The sequence below is a fragment of the Lontra canadensis genome, unplaced genomic scaffold, assembly GCF_010015895.1.
Source record: "Lontra canadensis isolate GAN:19392208 unplaced genomic scaffold, GSC_riverotter_1.0 scaffold149, whole genome shotgun sequence".
NCBI lineage: Eukaryota > Metazoa > Chordata > Mammalia > Carnivora > Mustelidae > Lontra > Lontra canadensis.
In genome coordinates this window covers 2,052,467-2,069,976 of record NW_022631143.1, presented here as the reverse complement: position 1 = coordinate 2,069,976, position 17,510 = coordinate 2,052,467, and the positions used below count along the sequence as shown (strand labels likewise).

General features: G+C 41.6%; 1 protein-coding gene across 4 annotated transcripts in view; it reads left to right on the top strand.

Annotated features, from left to right (window-relative positions):
• Window positions 1-17,510, top strand: part of ARHGAP26 (Rho GTPase activating protein 26) — a 443,583-nt gene that overhangs the window by 231,340 nt on the left and 194,733 nt on the right. The gene's annotated exons all lie outside the window — the stretch shown is intronic.

Here is a 17,510-nt window from a genome sequence, read left to right as displayed (position 1 = left end):
GCCAGCTTTATTGTATATTAGGTTTGTGTATCTGAGCTCTTTCTCTGGGTTCTTTAAGTTTTTGGCCTATTTGTTCTGGTGGTAATACCTCTTTGCTTTTCATATAATATCTTTGTGGAAAGTCTTCCATGTCTGCTACTCTACTTTTTAAGGTTTCACTTAGCTGCTTGTGGACCTCTGTCCTTGGGTAAATTCTAACATAAGTTTTATAAGTTTCTCAAAAATTTAAAACTTTCCTTTAGATTTGCATTGGATTGTATAGGTTAATTCATAGAAAACTGACACTTATAATACTAAGTCATCTCCAAAAGTTTGGAATGTCTTTCCTTTTATTCAGATTGCCTGTGTCCTGTATCAGAGTTTTGGTTTTCTTTTCTTTTTTTTTTTTTTTTTTATTTTCAGCGTAACAGTATTCATTGTTTTTGCACCACACCCAGTGCTCCATGCAGTCCGTGCCCTCTCCAATACCCACCACCTGGTTCCCCCAACCTCCCAACCCCCGCCCCTTCAAACCCCTCAGATTGTTTTTCAGAGTCCATAGTCTCTCATGGTTCACCTCCCCTTCCAATTTCCCTCAACTTATTTGTGGAGCATAACAAGTAGCATGGAGGACAAAGGGAGTTAGAGAGGAGAAGGGAGTTGAGAGTTTTGGTTTTCTACATAGAGGTCTTGGGTATTCTTAGTTAAGTTAATCCTTAAATGTTAAATTCAAAAACCAATCTGCTATTTATGCCAGTTCTATGGGTCTCTTACTGGGGATCCTGTTGCCATCAAGGGACTTGCCCTGGGTTTATTCATGGAATGTCCATAATATACATCAGTGATACTGAGTTTTCTCTAGCTGTCCAAATTCTTGCCTGCTAGAGAAAGGGAGGGAGAAGATGCGAGTAAGAATATTAAAGAGGAAGGAAGTGTTTGCTGTTCCCTAAGCTGCTTTGCTGATCACACCCCAATGCTAATAACCTAGACCGCTGATAGCTGTCATGGGTTTGCCCCCTTTCTCATTGTGAAGAACAGGACTCTGCACTGGGCAAGAATCCCTGCTCCCACCCAGCTCTCTGCAGCCCCCTGAGCCACCTTAGTGCATTATTTCCTCATGCCTTAGTGCGTATCTTCTCAGTCTCTAGGTCCTGTTGCTTTCCCTGCCTTTGACTGCAGCTGTGAGATTTCCTCTCCAGAGGCTCTGTGAGAATGAGTTTATTCTCCTTTGAAATAAGCTCCAGTAGGACTCAGGAGATGAAACAAAGAAGTGGCCTCTTCTCTGCCAAGGCTGCTGTTGTCCTGTAGTCTCACCCGAGGGATGGTTAGAGAGACGAGAACTTGTTAGAGAGACGAGAACTTGTCAGAGAGGAAACTCTAGTCCACTATAAGAGAGTGAGGGAAGGGCAGGCTTTTCTAGTGTGAGTTGATCTCTTCCAAGTTAGAAGTCTTTAAATAATAAATGTCACTGCCTACTTAGCTCCAAAAAGATTAGCCTGTTTATAGAAATGCTGCCTTCCCACTGCTTCTCCAGCTGTTTGAAGGCTGAAGGCTGACAGATTGAGCCAGACCCTGAGCTCAGTCTCCTAATCTCAACTCCACAGCTAACCACTTCACTTATGTGAATAGTCACTCAAATGCCATAGGTTAATCAGATTATTTCAAAGGTATATGGCCAGATTGCCCCAGACGTGCCTTCTTGTGCAGTTCACACTCAGGTCAATATGGACCATCTGGCTTTTCAAGAGGACCTTGCAGTTGATGACAGTGCTTCCTGCTCTTGTTCGATGTGTTCCTGTGTGCTCCTATCTGAACTCTTCGCTGGTTTCCCAGCAGGAGTCCTGCCTTCCTGTAGCTCCACATTCAAATAATACGTCTCAAAGTTCTTAGGTGCCCATGACGCAGGGCAGTGTGACTGCAGAGAAGGAAGGACTCCTACAAGTAGAACACATGCCTCTACCTTTAAGGAATATATGGTCTGCTTTTGAGGTTCAGACCACATGGAGTTGATGACCAGATGGCCCATCGCGTGTGGGTGCGTATCATTGTCATGCTGTCTGCACATGTACCTGCTGTATAGACAAAATGCCCAGAGCCCATTGGTCAGAGAGTGATCTCAGAATGGGCTTCCACGTAGGCTAGCAAGAGTTAAAAAAAAATGGGAACGCCCTTCCCTCTTCCCCCAGAAGAAGGAAACGCAGCACTTCTTCTGCTTCCAGATGTCAATCCCTTCTTTCCTTCCAGTTTGTTTTTAATCTGGTACTTTTATAGGAATCTTTCGTGTTTGTATAATGCTCAAGAGCTCACTCAGGTTGTCGTTTACACTGGGACATGGTGGGGAACACTGAATCCCCTAAGCAGCTTGAAAAATAGGTATTTTTGCTTATTATAAAAATAATATGAATTCATTATAGAATATGAAGGAAATATAGCAGTAGTTTTCAGAAATTTAATATAAATCATTTCTAATGCCAGCCTAGAGATAATTCTTTCTTATTTTTTTTTCATGGTGTCTTATATGGTTTTTGTCAATGCCAGTATGTATTTTGATTCCCTTGGCATTATACTGAATATACTTTCTTTATCCTGCTTTAAATAATTTTCAAGCATTTTTCCATGTCATGAAAATTGTTTATAAATGCCATTTGCAATGGTTGTTTAATACTCTGCCATAGGATTATATCCAAATTTGTTGAACGATTTCCTGTCATTGGACTTGGATGTCCTCTGCAGATTTTTGCTGTTACGAGTAGCATCAGCCTGAGCATGCGTCTACCTCAGTCTTTGCACATACCTCAGATAATTCTCTGTGGGTAGGTCCCACCTCATGGATTGGAAAGAGCTGTTTTGGTGGAGGATACCATGTGAGTGGTGGGGGTTAGCATGCTGCCACACTGGCTATGGAACAGGTCCGTGCTGGGCCTCTCTAAGCTTGCATTGCCTCTTCTGTAACATGGGTAATAGATAACCACACCTGTCTCATGAAGTTGCTAGGATGATTGAAGTTTAGCAAAGTGTCTGGCATATTATTTAATAAATGCCTCATTACTATTGGCTCTTGTCCTTTTCATTATTTGGTCATGCCTATTAGTCTATCTTATAAGAAGGGGGAAGCTCACTGGATGGGCAGAAGTGTTCCTGAGGGGAGCAGGAAAGAGAACGAAGGGTGGCAGCTAACATCCCTGCTGTTTTCAGGCTGGTGCCCTATGAGTGTGAGTTCATTAAATCCTTATGACTGTATTTCTCAAAATGGGGTACACATACTACTAGTGGTATCTCAGATAATTTTAGATAGTGCCAGACACACATTTTAAATTACTGTTTAAATTTATATATTTATTTTCATGTGCACTAGGGGAAAAAACACATGAACATGTAAACCCCCTGGTTTCCTGAATGTTATTGCTTAGTATAGGATCTGCCTTTTCAGTAAATAGCCAGAGAATAAATATATTCAGTTTTGCAGTATTATTTAACACTTGATATTGTAGCGTGAAAGCAGCCGTAGACAATATGAAAACAAATGCATGTTTGCTAATAGAACTTCATTTACAGATCAGGCAATGGCAAATCTGGCCCACAGATTCTAGGGCTTTGTCAGTTCTTAGACTGTTTTTTTTTTTTTTTTTTTTAATATTGTACCTATTTTCTTGAGAGAGAGACTGAGAACGCAAGTGGAAGTCTTTCCTCTGTTTTGCCATCCTGTCGTTATGTGGCCAGCCCATTGGAGCTGGGAGGCCTGTCATCATCATCATCAAACACCTAACCTCCTCAGCTCTTCGCTTTTGAGGGGCCATCCCACATTGCTTCTCAGTGAGCCTCCTCATTAGAACTGTCCATGGCTCCTCACATGCTCTGCGTGACGCTGAGAGATGGTTACTGTGTGTCATTGATTCTGCAGCTTCCCAGGCACAGAACTGTAACATGGCCCACTGCCCTTCTGCAGACATTGGACAACACAACCAAAGCTGCTTGGTTCCTGTTACACACATCTGCCCCTCTTAGGTCATCATTCAGTCACATTCCCTGATCGTGCTGTATCCAGGCTTTTCTTGTTCCATAAGGACAAAATTGAGGACCAGGAGAAGAGCTGGGAAGGCACCATTACCTTGCTTGTTGTCTGGCCTCTGATTTATACATTCCCATCATCTCTGGGCCTCAGCTTCCCTTGATCTGTAAAACAGAAAAAGAGATTTAGTCTTAAAGATAGTAGGGAAAGTTTTCGTGGGATCATACGGGTCATTGTTTTGGAAAGGTTTTAAAGTCTTCAGACATTACTAAAGTCCGACATTCTATGAAAGCAGCAGAGGACAGAAAGGAGGATTTTCTTTTTCTTGTGCTTCTAGTCACCTTAGGCCTTTTGCTATTAGAACACCCACAGTTGAGAGGCAGGAGAAGGCAGCCACTGGTAACCAGAATCCCTGTGGGATCAGAGCCATCCAGTGGCTGCCAGGTCTCCACTGGTCAGTAGCTTATAAATAGAACATTTCCCTTTTTAAACCCGAAAAGGATGGGCAGCATTAATGGGCATGGCGGCCTGACCTCCTGAGTGCTGGCCCACAAGGCAGTCAGCTGAGTACACCTTCCCCTCCAGCTTTCCATCCACACCTTCCAGGCCAGGCCTGATAGGAGACAGGCGCTGGATCTCTCCCTTGTTTGAATTTTCTTCCAGACCCCTGCCCCCACTCCTCTGGGCCCTTTTGCTTTCTTCTTTCCCCTCCCTCTTGTTCTATGGCAGGTTTCTCTGGCTACCACTTTTATCTTCTGAGCCATGGGCAGGCAAGATGGAATAATTCTAGCTCACCCAAATGCTGATTTTCTGCACCTCACTTTGCCTTACGATTTGTGTGTGCAACACAGTGGATGTGGCCTGCATGGACAGTTGTGCTGTAATGCCCTAGCTTGAGAATAACCCTGGCTGAGGGGTTGGGGGCTAGCAAGAGAGAAAGGGGAAAGGACAGCTTCTTTTCTCAGAAATTTTATTATATGGGATCTCAGCCATTTTGTTTGGTGAGGCCCCAATCCCTGAAGGACATGACTGGCAAAGGCACTCCTCCAGCTAGCCTAGACATTCAGAAGCCTTTCTATTTGTCCTAAATGACACTTAACAAACCATCCTCTCTCCCAGCCAACTTTAGAATGACAGATGCAGCCATTGCATGACTTTGCTGTGGCCTAATACCCCTCTTTCTCTTAGAAATGTAGGCTCTGTATCAATAGCAAGTCATGGCCTGGGCAGGTGTGAACCACCCCTTGGCTTTCTGGTTTGGGCTTTGGCCAAGCAACAGTGAACAGATTCCTGGCTGCATCTTTAAATTCTAAAGTCCAGTGCAAGGGGTTGTTAAAGCAGAGACTGAAAGGTTTTCCTCAAGGGTCTCAATTAATGTTTATTGAATACATACTTACTACAGGGCAGTGTGCTCAGGGTTTTTTGTATATGTTATGTTGTTTGATCCTTATAAATACCCTGTGATGTAGGTGGTATTATAGACCCCATCTCCAGATGAGAAAGCGGAGTCCTTCTCCTCAGTCCCTACTTGTAGTCTCTCAGGGTCGTTCCTTCCCATCCTGACCAGAGTGTTCAGAGCATGCAAGATTCAGCAGAGGCTATCAAATCCTGTTGCCCGCAGTGGGGACAAGTGTGGAGTGGTGCTTGGGAGAGTGGGCTCTACAGTATTACTACATACATGGGTTGGAATCCCAGCCTCACAACTTACTGAGTGTGTGACCTTGGAAAATTAATTCGCCCAGGCCTCAGGAGTTGGTTTGTTTTTTTTGTTTTGTTTTTGTTTTTGCTTATGTTTTTGTTTTTTTGTGAGATCAGTATAGCTTTAGTACTTATATCATTGATTTGTTGGATGGATTAAATGAGATTTGGATGGAAATCCTTAGCTCAGTTGTGCCTGATACTCTAAGTGGTTATTAAACGTTATTATCTGCTGTTGTTATTATCAATAATATCATCATTCCCCCGAAACCAGAGGCTATTCATGTAAAAGCATGACCATAGACAGTCTGTGTGCAGTTCTCAGAGGGCCTTCACAGACATTTCCTTGCTGATTTTCACAGCACCTGATCTGTGCAGATAAGAAGGGTCAGAGAGATGAAGTATGCCCATCTTCCACTACCAGTTAGTGGGGATGGCAGCCATGAATGTCAGTGTTAGGCCTCTGATTATGAACGTCTTTCCCTCCCTTGCCCTTTGCTGCCTCCATTTGTTTTGACCAAAAAGTACCCGAACCATTCCTAGGGCAGATCAAAATGAGAAGACAGGGAGGTAAAGGCAGGAAAAGGATCTTGGTGGGCAGAAGAAAATGGTTCTCTACTGAAACACTTCCTCTTTCAAAAAGCTGGTGACGATTTCTTTTGGTTGAGAAATCAGTGCAGAGCTACCCATGCCTCAAGACAGACAGGAATTGAGGCCTGTGGACTGTAATTCCTTCTCCGGATGTGTGGACCCCTGTGTAGGAGACAGGTAGTCCTGATGAAGCTGGTTGGCATTACCAGGCAGTGCATTAGGCATTGCTCTTTCATTGCTGTCCTGATTGGGGATTTTAAGGTGGACTGGGAGACTGCAGTTGTCAGAACCCACAAGGAGATCGTTCACGGCAAGCCCATCTGCCACTCTCAGCCTGAACTGTATGAGCCTGGACACTGCCACTTTGGCTGTGGTGTCTTGCTGAGAACTGGAACACTCTTTACAGGTATCTTAGAGCCTCTCTTGACTCAGCTGAGAGCTGGTAGGTTTATTCCAGGCCAGGCAGGGATTTCATCTCTTTCCTGCTACCTAGTTTACTTTGTTTATCTGTGGTCTTCTTGGCTTATTTTTTTCTGTGTGTTCCCAGAAACCATGAAAAAGAAGATAGTTGCCTTTTATCTGGTAGGCTGGTGGGGAAAAAAGGTTCCGATGGGCAGTATTAATGCTTAGAGTTCAGGAGATGAACAATATCCTGGTCAGTGCTATTCATCTTGTGTTTCCCACCACAGCGCCCCTGAACTCTAGAAGGTACCAGTGTGTTCAGCCGGCTGCTAGCATTTGAGGCTCCTGGAGTGTGGGGACTTCTTTACCTGTTGGTTTCTGGTGTCTTAGCAGGTGAAAATGTGGGTTGTATTTGTTGCTTCCTATGGGAAATATATATTGATGCTACAATAATGAACAGGGCAGATAAAGTCCCTGTTCTCATGGAGTTATACTAGTGAGAGAAAGTAAACAAAAGTATACTTTTGTTTACAAGTAAACAAAAGACAGCAAGTAAACAAAAGTATACTTTCAGGTGGAGAGAGGGACTAGGAGGAAATAAGTGCAAAGGGACAGGGAATAACAAGGCAAGGGGGAGCTGTTCTAGAAACCTGAAACAGGGAGGCTTCTCTGAAGAGGTTCCATTTGAGCAGAAACCTGAACAAATGGAAGTGAGGCATGTCAGAAACTGGCAGAGGAACCCTTGAAGTGGAGGGAATAAGCCAGCTGTGTTCAAGGAATATTGGGAAAGACTGTGGTGACTGGATTAGAGGAGGCCAGAGCAGGAGTGGTCAGGTAGGCTGGTACTAGACCATGTGAGGCCATGGTCAGGAGGTAAGCTTGTGTTCTGAGTGTCATGAGAAGTCCCTGGAGAGTTGTGATCAGGCAAGTGATATATGAGCCAGTGTGTATTTTAAAAAGATGGCTCTGGCTCCTGGTGGAGAATAAACTGTATGGGGCAAAAGGAAAAGCAGTTGGGAGGTTATTGATTAGAGCAATCCAGGTGAAAGATGCTGGTGACTTGGATCAAGGTATCAACAGTGGGAACAGTGGGGATGGTGAGAAGCATCTGGGTTCTGCATGTGTTTTTAACTGCTGCCTGATGGGGCTTGTTGATGGGTTGTAGGGGGAGAGAAGGGAAGGAATCCATGATGACTGTACTGAAGTAGAAATCTTGGCGGTCAAATATGGTACCTTCCCATCTTGTCCTTCCAGCCAGGTTCAGTGTAGTGCCTGGCTGGGGACAAGTTAAGATAATAGTTCTCAAATGTGGTATTTTTCTATCACTGACTTCTTGTTTTGTTTTGTTTTGTTTTTACATATACATATACCACCTGTATTACTATTGACCTACTATTTTTCTTAAATCCATTCACTCTTTTTTTTTTAAAGATTTATTTATTTTAGAGAGAGAATGAGCTAGGGGCAAAAGGAGAGAGAGAGAAGCAGACTCCTCCCTAAGCGCAGAGCCTTACATGGGGCTCCCTCCCAAGACCCTGAGATTATGACTTGAGCCAAAATCAAGAGCCAGCTGCTTAACTAAACTGAGCCGCTAAGTCACCCCTCAGTTCACTGTTTTTAACTTAAATAAATGCAGCATGTCATGTGTGATTTAAAAAAAGGTAAATTTCTGATATTCATTGAAATAAATACACAGCTATTTGAAAATATTTGTGAATCCTTTTGAATCGTTTCATATACCGTGAGAGGCACAAGCAACATTATATATTGAGATACATAGCACTGATGAATGGCCATTATCAGATAGGAACTGTGATACGGATGTTGATAGCTAATTAAAAGTTAACAATAATTTCTGTTAGTCTTTAGTAACACTAGTTTTAATTGGTTGGCATACAGTGCATTGTTATCCCAAGCATGCTTTTCAAACCTACTGGACTATAATCTGTGGGAGGGTGCCCACAATGCGCTTGGCAACAAGCGTGCTCCTCCTTCTCTTGTCCACTAGGTTTGAGAGCTCCTCCTGGAGTAGAAAGGGAAGACTCCAGAAAACATGATCCCCAGCACCCCCCACCCCCCATCAATACACACACCCCCGTCCTTGTCTGACTGGTCATGTGAACTTGAGCTGAAGAGTAGGAGTGGATAAAGAATGAGCTCTGGAGTCAGACTGAGTTACAGTCCTGGTTCCAGCACTCATTAAGGCCAAAGTCTTACGAGAATTTCCTCAACCTCACCGGAGCCAAGAGTTCTTGTCTACATAATAGGGGGGACGACAGATGAGGACATGGTACGTTTAAGTGCTTAGCCCAGAGCAGTGCAGTTTGTTCAGCTAGCGTTAGCTCTTGCTGTCATTGTTACCACTTAACATTGTGAGCCTGGCTGTTCTCATCGTAAAGGCTTATCAGATACATTGGGAAAATCAGTTAAGTTACAATATTTTAATATATTCTATAAGCAGTAAGATATTATTGAGCTCATTAGTGTGGAAGCATAGCAAGAAGTTATTAGTAAGAACAGTAACAGTATTTGCCCCATGGGATTATTATGGGGATAACATGAACTTGGGTATGAAAAATGTTTTATCAACCAGAAAGTTTGATTCAAATGTTGATAATACTGCTAATGACCATTTTTTGAAATACCAAATAAGTCAGTATACATTTCCTTTGACCCTTGAACACCTAGGTGAATTCTCCCCACTCTACAGAAGAGGAACGTTAAGAGTTTGGGCTGAAACACCTCTCCTATGATCATACTAGTCAGAGGTGGCAGAGACCAGAATTTAATCCAGGTCTGTCTGGCTTGAAAGTTTATCATTCTCTTTCTAGTACATACCACTTATGTCTGCATGACTTCAGTTAATATTAAAGTTAGTCCACACTCCCTGAATGTATATAGCTGGGAACCAGAGTATAGGACAGAGTAGAATAGGGTATAGGGTCTTGGGGAGCTGAACTGGAATTAAGATCTGGCCATTGGTAATCCCCAAAGTAGGGAATTCACACCTGGATAATTGAGAAGCAATTGGCCAACTTCCCAGTGCCACTGGAAGTTTCCAAAACTACCACCATGAAGACTGTTTCTAAGAGACCACAGCCACGAAGCCCTTGCAACTCTGGGTCTTCACATGATTAGGAGGAAGGACTTGAGCCCCTTGGAGTGTGTGAGCCAATTGGAAAGCTATTCTCCAGATGGATTTGGTATTTAATTCAATGTGGTTGTTTCTTTTCATGGCTTTTAATGGTGTTGAAATTGATTAAATTCAGAATGAGCGAGGTAGGCCAGACTTTAAAGAGCAAAGCACTCGGGAAATTGAGTGAATTTCTGAGGTGAGAACATGCCCCTGGAGCTGTCCCTGAAATGGTGGCCTGCTCATAGTAATTCCAGACAGTTTCCTGTATCCATCCACATTAAAAATGGGGAAGTAACTTAATTTACCTCTCATTTCTTTTATTTTTATGCAAACATCCAGCACTTCCAGCAAATTCCATTTGTCCTATAAAAAACTTGAAAGATTTTTTTTTAAATTAATTTATTATTATTTTTTTAAATGAAAGGAAAGTTGAGTTAAGATTCCTGGGGAAAGGCTAGGAAGGAAACCTGTTGAATACCACCTTTAAGAAAATGGGTAATGTGTTCTAATATGTGTTGAGGAAAGGCTAGGAAAAAAACCTGTTGAATACCACCTTTAAGAAAATGGGTAATGTGTTCTAATGTGTGTTGAGACTAATTCAGATTAGTTCCTCTTTTGGAAAAGAATTTGTCTTCTGAGCTTTGTTAGAATTCCCAGGAAGCATGTATTGGGTAACTTGTGGATGTGTCCCAGAGGGTTGTTTTCACACACCGTATGTCCATCAGTCAACCTGTGGTATGGAAAGGTCCCTTCCATTCAGAATTAGTGATTTGGCTACCTATTGCCAAATTTCTTGATGTTTTGAGTACTGGCATAGGGCAAGAGCAGGTTAGTAAAGGGTCTCCTGGACATGCAGAATGAGGTCTGTTGGGTAGCGCACAGCTGTAGGGGAGAATGCTCTTGTTTTCTACGGCTTTCCTTGACCTCAGGCCTATCTGATTATGTAGAAGGCCTAGACAGTATTACTTGGAGAGAACCCCCGCACCTTCTGTTTTCACCAGCCACAGCTTCATGCCACATACAGTTTGGTGATGATAATGCCTTGATGGACAAGCAGAGGATTTCTACAAGTGTACAGGAAAACCAAAACTTGGTTTTTGTCTTCAATTTATGTTTTGGCTGGCATACCTTTCTTTTTTCCTTTTTTTTTTTTTTTTTAAGATTATTTATTTATTTATTTGACAGAGATCACAAGTAGGCAGAGAGGCAGGCAGAGAGAGAGGAAGGGAAGCAGGCTCTCCGCCGAGCAGAGAGCCCGATGCGGGGCTCGATCCCAGGACCCCGGGACCACGACCTGAGCCGAAGGCAGAGGCTTTAACCTACTGAGCCACCCAGGCGCCCTTTTCCTTTCTTTTTAACTCATTCTTGGAGCTGTCCTATTAGGTGGTAATACCACTTTGTGCTAATATAGGAAGAAAGTAGGTAGGTCAGGCCATTCATATCTTTATTTAACATTTATGTCTTCCCAAAAGATGAAAAACCTAGGCACCAGAGCTTAAATAACTCATCTACTTTTGTAGAGTTTATAAGAGTTGGAATTTGAAAGGTAATTTTTACTATACCAAGTGTTCCTTAGTGACCCTCCCCATCATATTTAGTGGCCAACATAGTAGACAGTGAAAGGTAGAGATAGAGTATTGAATAAAACAAATGTGTAAAGATATACATGCACCATTGCTTTCATGAATGCAAACCTGGTTTGGTCGGCAACATCACAGAAATAAATGTAAACTTACAATTATGTTACATACTCTGAAGGAGAAGTTGATAGTGTTATATCCAAGTTGCAGTGAGGACATAAACCAGGTGGAGAGATCAGGAGGGCCTTTTTGAGGAATTGACACTTGAGGGGAGACCTGAGGATTTGCAGTTGCTTTGGCCAGTGGGCTTCCAAGGGAAATCCACAGAATGTTCAAAGGCTGGAGAGAAAGTATGGTCAGTTGGATGCTTTGAAGGCCCTATGATAGGATGCTTAGGTCTGCAGGGGGTAGTGTGAAAGAGGCAGCCTGGGCTAGACCATGCAGGGTTTTGTGAAACCTGTGAAGGATTTGGGTTATCCTCCCGAGAGCAGTTGGGTGCCATTGAGAGATTTTAAACAGGGAGGGCATGTGATCTGGTTTTGTCCAGATTAGGGGTGGGGGCTGCAATGTAGAGGATAGACTAGAAGGAGCCATGGGACGTATGAAGATGCCAGTTAGGTGATCATCATAACAAGTCCTGGTGACAGATGATGGAGGGCAGGACTGGGATGGTGGTGGTGAAGATGGAGAGAACTAGATGAAATTGAGGGACCTGGTGATAATTTGGATATGAGGGTAAGAAAGGAGGAGTGAAAGGGATTTATATCACCTACACACCTCATTTTCTTTCAAGGTGAAAAGAGCCAGGGAAAACATCTCAGGTGAGGTAGCATTTGGCCATCTGGCCACCAGCCTCCTCTTTTTAGGCAAGAGCATCATTAGATGAACCTTATATAGTTTCAAGCCCTTTGCAGTAAAACCTTTTGCTCCTGGATTTAACTTGCCTCCCTGTTCTTAGAGTTTGTACCCTAGGCATAAAAGTGAAAACCCCAGTGGTCTGCCAAGCATCCTCTTCCCTCTTCTGTGCTAAGTCCCTCCAAGCTAACTGAGCATCAGCCCAACTCTCAGTGTTCTTGTGTTCTCCATAGAACTTGGAGAAAATAGGTTTGTGTGACCTTCTCCTACAAGGAGACAAACAAGTCTTCAAAGTTGGAATGAAAATTGAGATGGTGGTACATTTCTAACTTGCCGGGTTAACCTGGGTATTTGGTGTGAGCTCTGTTGACAGTCATCATATGAAAGCTGTTTGGGCTGTCTGGTGCAGAATCCTGGGCAGAGTTGAAGTTGAGGCTGAGGATGGAAGAGAATCCAGTTCGGGCCTTAGCTGCAAGACAGTGGATGACAGGCGTAGGAGCTTCTGGTCCTGCACCACCTCATTGCAAGTCAAATTAAGGGAATAATGCAAGTCTAGTAGATATTTAATGAGAGATTATTCCTGGAGATTACAAGGATACAGAAATTGCAAATAAATCCCTGACCTTTTCTGAGCCTTGGCCCAGTAAAAGAGCTGAATCACCTGCTTCAGGGGATTAAGGACAGCCGCGTCCATCTGGCAGGCTGCTCAGACTTTTTCTGTCATTAGCAAACTCTGTTCGGTGGTGGATCATGTTCTAAACCTTTTAGTGGGAACTTGCTTTTCAGCAGAGGGATCTCAATTAACTTAGATTATGTACCTGCTGGGCAGAGATCAGAACTAATGATCTCTAGTTATGTATGCACTATAATCACTATTACATTAGTAGTACTCTGTACATGCTAAATAATAATGCAGTTGTTAATCATTAGTAACCTAATCATGACATCAGCGGGGAGTTCAAGTTGATGAGACTAGAAGTCAGACTTCTTTGTGTGTGTGAGCGTTCGTGCTTATGGGTGACATAGCCTTAGAGACACAGAGAGAAACAGGGATGTGCCAGGGCAGCAGGCAATGTGATAACTGTTCAGTTGCAGCTTAGAGACTTAGAGCAATGATTGTTAAACTCTGTGTCATGAGTTCTTTGTTGGGAACTGTTGTTTGATATGAATTCCATTTCTGAATACTGTGTTATCTGCCTCTAAAACTGTAATAATTACATCAGAATGCAACTTGAATAACTAGAGGCTGACAGAATTACCTTGAACTCTCTTTGACTTGGTAATATGTAAATGTGTTCTACTTTTGAACATAGACAACTAATATATACTAATACTGTGTTACATGTGTAATGTGTAATGCCCTTATGTGTAACATCTGTGTAAGATTTATTTCAAGAAAAGGAGTTAGCAGGTTTAAAACAAATGAAAAGACTTAGTAATGTTGGGGAAACCAAAGGAGAATTGCTAAGAGATTTCAGGAGGTGGGGGTAGTTTGCTTTGCTAATTTCTAAAAGAAGTAATGGTAATTAATGTAGGTTAATAAAATTCAGGTTTTTTCTGGATATACTTGGAAGGTTCCATTGCATTCTTTTCCACTAGCTATTACTTACCTAGGAAAGGATCTTGCTTCTTAGAGTCAAACACAGAAAGGTTCAAGAACTCATTTGGACTTGCAGGTCTATCTCTGGCTCTGCCCATCTGCTAGTTATGCTGATGGCTTTATGAGCAGGTATCTTTTGGCCACTGGGGTTGTCACTGTCAGCTGCCAGGTTATTTCAACTTTCTAAAACTTTTACCACTGTTTATGAGGTAAAGGGAGCAAAATACCTTTTGTCCAAGATAGACGTTGATCAATGCATAGAACAAGATCAGGCTGCTGATGTACTCTTAAAGCATCCAAGTTTGGAATCAGTCCCAGTAGGGCCACAGAGGAAAGTGCAAAATGGTGGTTCTTTCTCTCCTGAACTTTTTTGACTATCACCCCTGTGCATAAATTATGTTGATCACCTCTCAAAAGAAGAACTAAAAAGCTTCAACTGACTATTGAATCACAGTTGTGAACGTTTTAGAAACCTCCTTAAGTACAAAAAATAATTTCCCTCTGACAAATAGTTTCCAGTAGGCTCTATTCTGATTACTGTATAAAGGAATGAATATCCTCCCCTGCACATGAAAGGATGCCCAACATCATTAGTCACTAGGGAAATGCAAATCAAAACCACAGTGAGATACCACTTCACGCCCACTAAAAAAGCTATAATAAAAAAAGAAATGACAGATATCAGGGAGGATGTGGAGACATAGGAACCCTTATACATTGCTGGTGAGAATGCACAGTGGTGCAGCACTTTGGGAAGCAGCTTGACAGTTCCTCAAAAAGTTCAGCATAGAGTTACCATTTAATCCAGCTGTTCCATTTGTAGGTATATACTGAAGTGAAATAGATGTCAACACAAAGACTTGTACACAGATGTTCCTAGCTGCATTTCGCAACCAGCAAGTAGAAACAACAATCAATGAATGGATAAATGACAGGTGGTATATCCAGACAGTAGAATATTACTTACTCATAAAAGGGAATGATATATTGATGTTGCAACATACATGACTCTAGGAAACAGTATACCAACTGAAAGAAACTAGACACAAAAAACTATGGTAGCATATGATTCTTTTTATATGACTTGCCTAAAATGGGCAAATCTTTAGAGACAGAAAACAGATTACCTTTTTTAAGGAAATGATGGAAGGCAGGGGATAGGGTATGAAGGCTAATGTGTATGAACTTTTATGTGGAAGAAAAGGAAAATGTTATAGAATCAAATAAGGGTGCCTGATTCATAACTTTGTAAGTATACTAGAAACCAATGACTTTTGAGCTTTAAATGGGTTATGTTAGGGTATGTGAATTATATCTCAGTAAAACTCTTATTTTAGGGGTGGCCGGGTGGCTCAGTGGGTTAAGCCTCTGCCTTCGGCTCAGGTCATGATCTCAGGGTCCTGGAATGGAGCCCTGCATCGGGCTCTCTGCTCAGCAGGGAGCCTGATTCTCCCTCTCTCTTTCTGCCTGCCTCTCTGCCTACTTGTGATCTCTCTCTGTCAAATAAATAGATAAAAATCTTAAAAAAAAAAAACACCTCTTATTTTAGATAATCTTTACCTAGATTTTAACAGGTGTTTGGCCTGTGTATCATAGTTTGTTATTAAATTTGGGGAACATCTATGGCACAAGTTGATTGAGTTTCATTTGGAACATTGATTTCAATCTGACTTGCAGCTTGGAGTCAGAAAGCTCTGTATTACATGATTTGCAGAGTCAATACCTGGTTTATGTTAGAAAAAGCACGAGAGTAAGTTAGTAAACTCCTTATAGCTTTAAGAGAATAAGAACCGTGGTTTATATAGCAGGTAGTCTCCAGGAAGAAACATATTGTTTCCTCATTTCTGGTACTTTACTGACTATCCTAGAGGTCAAATGTGTTTACATTAGATATCAGTAAGTGGTAAGTATGTATGTAAGAATAAGACTTATTTTGTTTCTTTTGAAAAAAGAATTTTTAATAAATCAGAATTCCTTTTTAGTTTGAGGAATTCAATGATTTTCTTAAGGATTTTTATCTTCATTGAATGTAAGTTCACTCATATGCATAAAGAATTAGAGCAAGGTGCACCCCTGTGTTTACTGAAACATTATTTATGGTAGCCAAATTATGGAAGCAGCCCAAGTGTCCATCAATAGAGTAATGGGTAAAGAATATATGGCATATATGTATGTATATATATATATATATATATATATATATATATATACACACACACACACACACATACATACATAACACAATGGAATATGATATGGCCATAAAAGGAATGAAATCTTGACATTTGCAGCAACATGGCTGGAACTAGAGAGTAAAATGCTAAGGCACATAGGTCAGAGAAAGACAAATAACATATGGTTTCACTGATGTCGAATTTAAGAAACAAAGGATAAAAAGGAAAAGACAAACAAAAGGAAAGACAAACAAAAAAACCCCAGACTCTCAACTATAGGGAACACACTCATGGTTACCAGAGGAGAGGTGGATGGGTGAAAAAGGTGATGGGGATTAAGGAGTGCCCTTGTCGTGGTGAGCACTGGCTAATGTGTGGAAGTGTTGAATCACTACATTGTACACCTGAAACTAATAACACACTGTATGTTAACTACACCAGAATTAAAATTGAAAACTTAAAAAAAATTTTTTTTGAGAAAGGTTCTGTTTGGATTAGATCAAAGAGTGAGTTCAGGTTCTGTGCAGTTCTCTTATTTTTACAAGTTTATTTCTTGCCCAGGATGATGACAAATTATTTAAAAACACTTCTCTTCCTACTTTCCACCATTCTCTTCTCCACTGTGACCCATGAGTTTGTAGAATGTCTTGCCCTGATGTCCCAAGGTGCTCAAAAAGTGAACCCTTTCTGAACGATTACCATCCACATCTTTTCACTGGGTAATCAAAGCCTGGAGATGAATTTTGGTGGGTTCCCAGCCTCACTGCCAGGTTAGAAATTGGTTCTGTGCTGTGGAAAATGTTGCTGCTATGTGATCATTAATTTTCTGGGTCACATTAGTGGGGTTTGTAGCCGTTGGAGAACTCTAACTGCTTGCTGACTGATAACACACAGGCTGGCTCTATTGCCTTATCCTTATTCATCAGATAACTTCTGTGTTCTGGGCTGCTTTTCTTTTCCTCTAGGTCACTTTTCTTTTTACCATTTTTCCTTCTTTTCTAATCACCTGAGCAGGATTGACTTCTGTCTTTAATTCAGGGTCATATTTAGGGCAGTTAGGTCTTCACAGGCTCAGGAGTGAGTCTCACACCTATTAGCTCTGCAGCTTTGGTCAAGACATTTAGCTTTGCTAAATCTCAGTTGTTTTATCTGTAATATGGAGCTAATGATAGTATCAGCCTAGAGGATTTGTGAGGATTAACTGAGATAATCTATGTAAAGCACTTACCTAACATTTATTGTGCCACTTAGTTTATGCTCTTTGAAGGAGACCAGAAAGCAGTTAGTCTTGCCATTCCTGACAATAACAGAACAAGTGATTTAAAGGATGCCTACTTATTCTTTTGGTAAAGTTCACATCACTCTGTACTATAGTGTCTTCAGCTATACATGGAGGATAACCTAACAGAGTAACCATGAGAAATAAATGAGATAATATAAACAAAGCAGTTAGAACTGTACCTGGCATATGGTAGTCTCTCAGTGA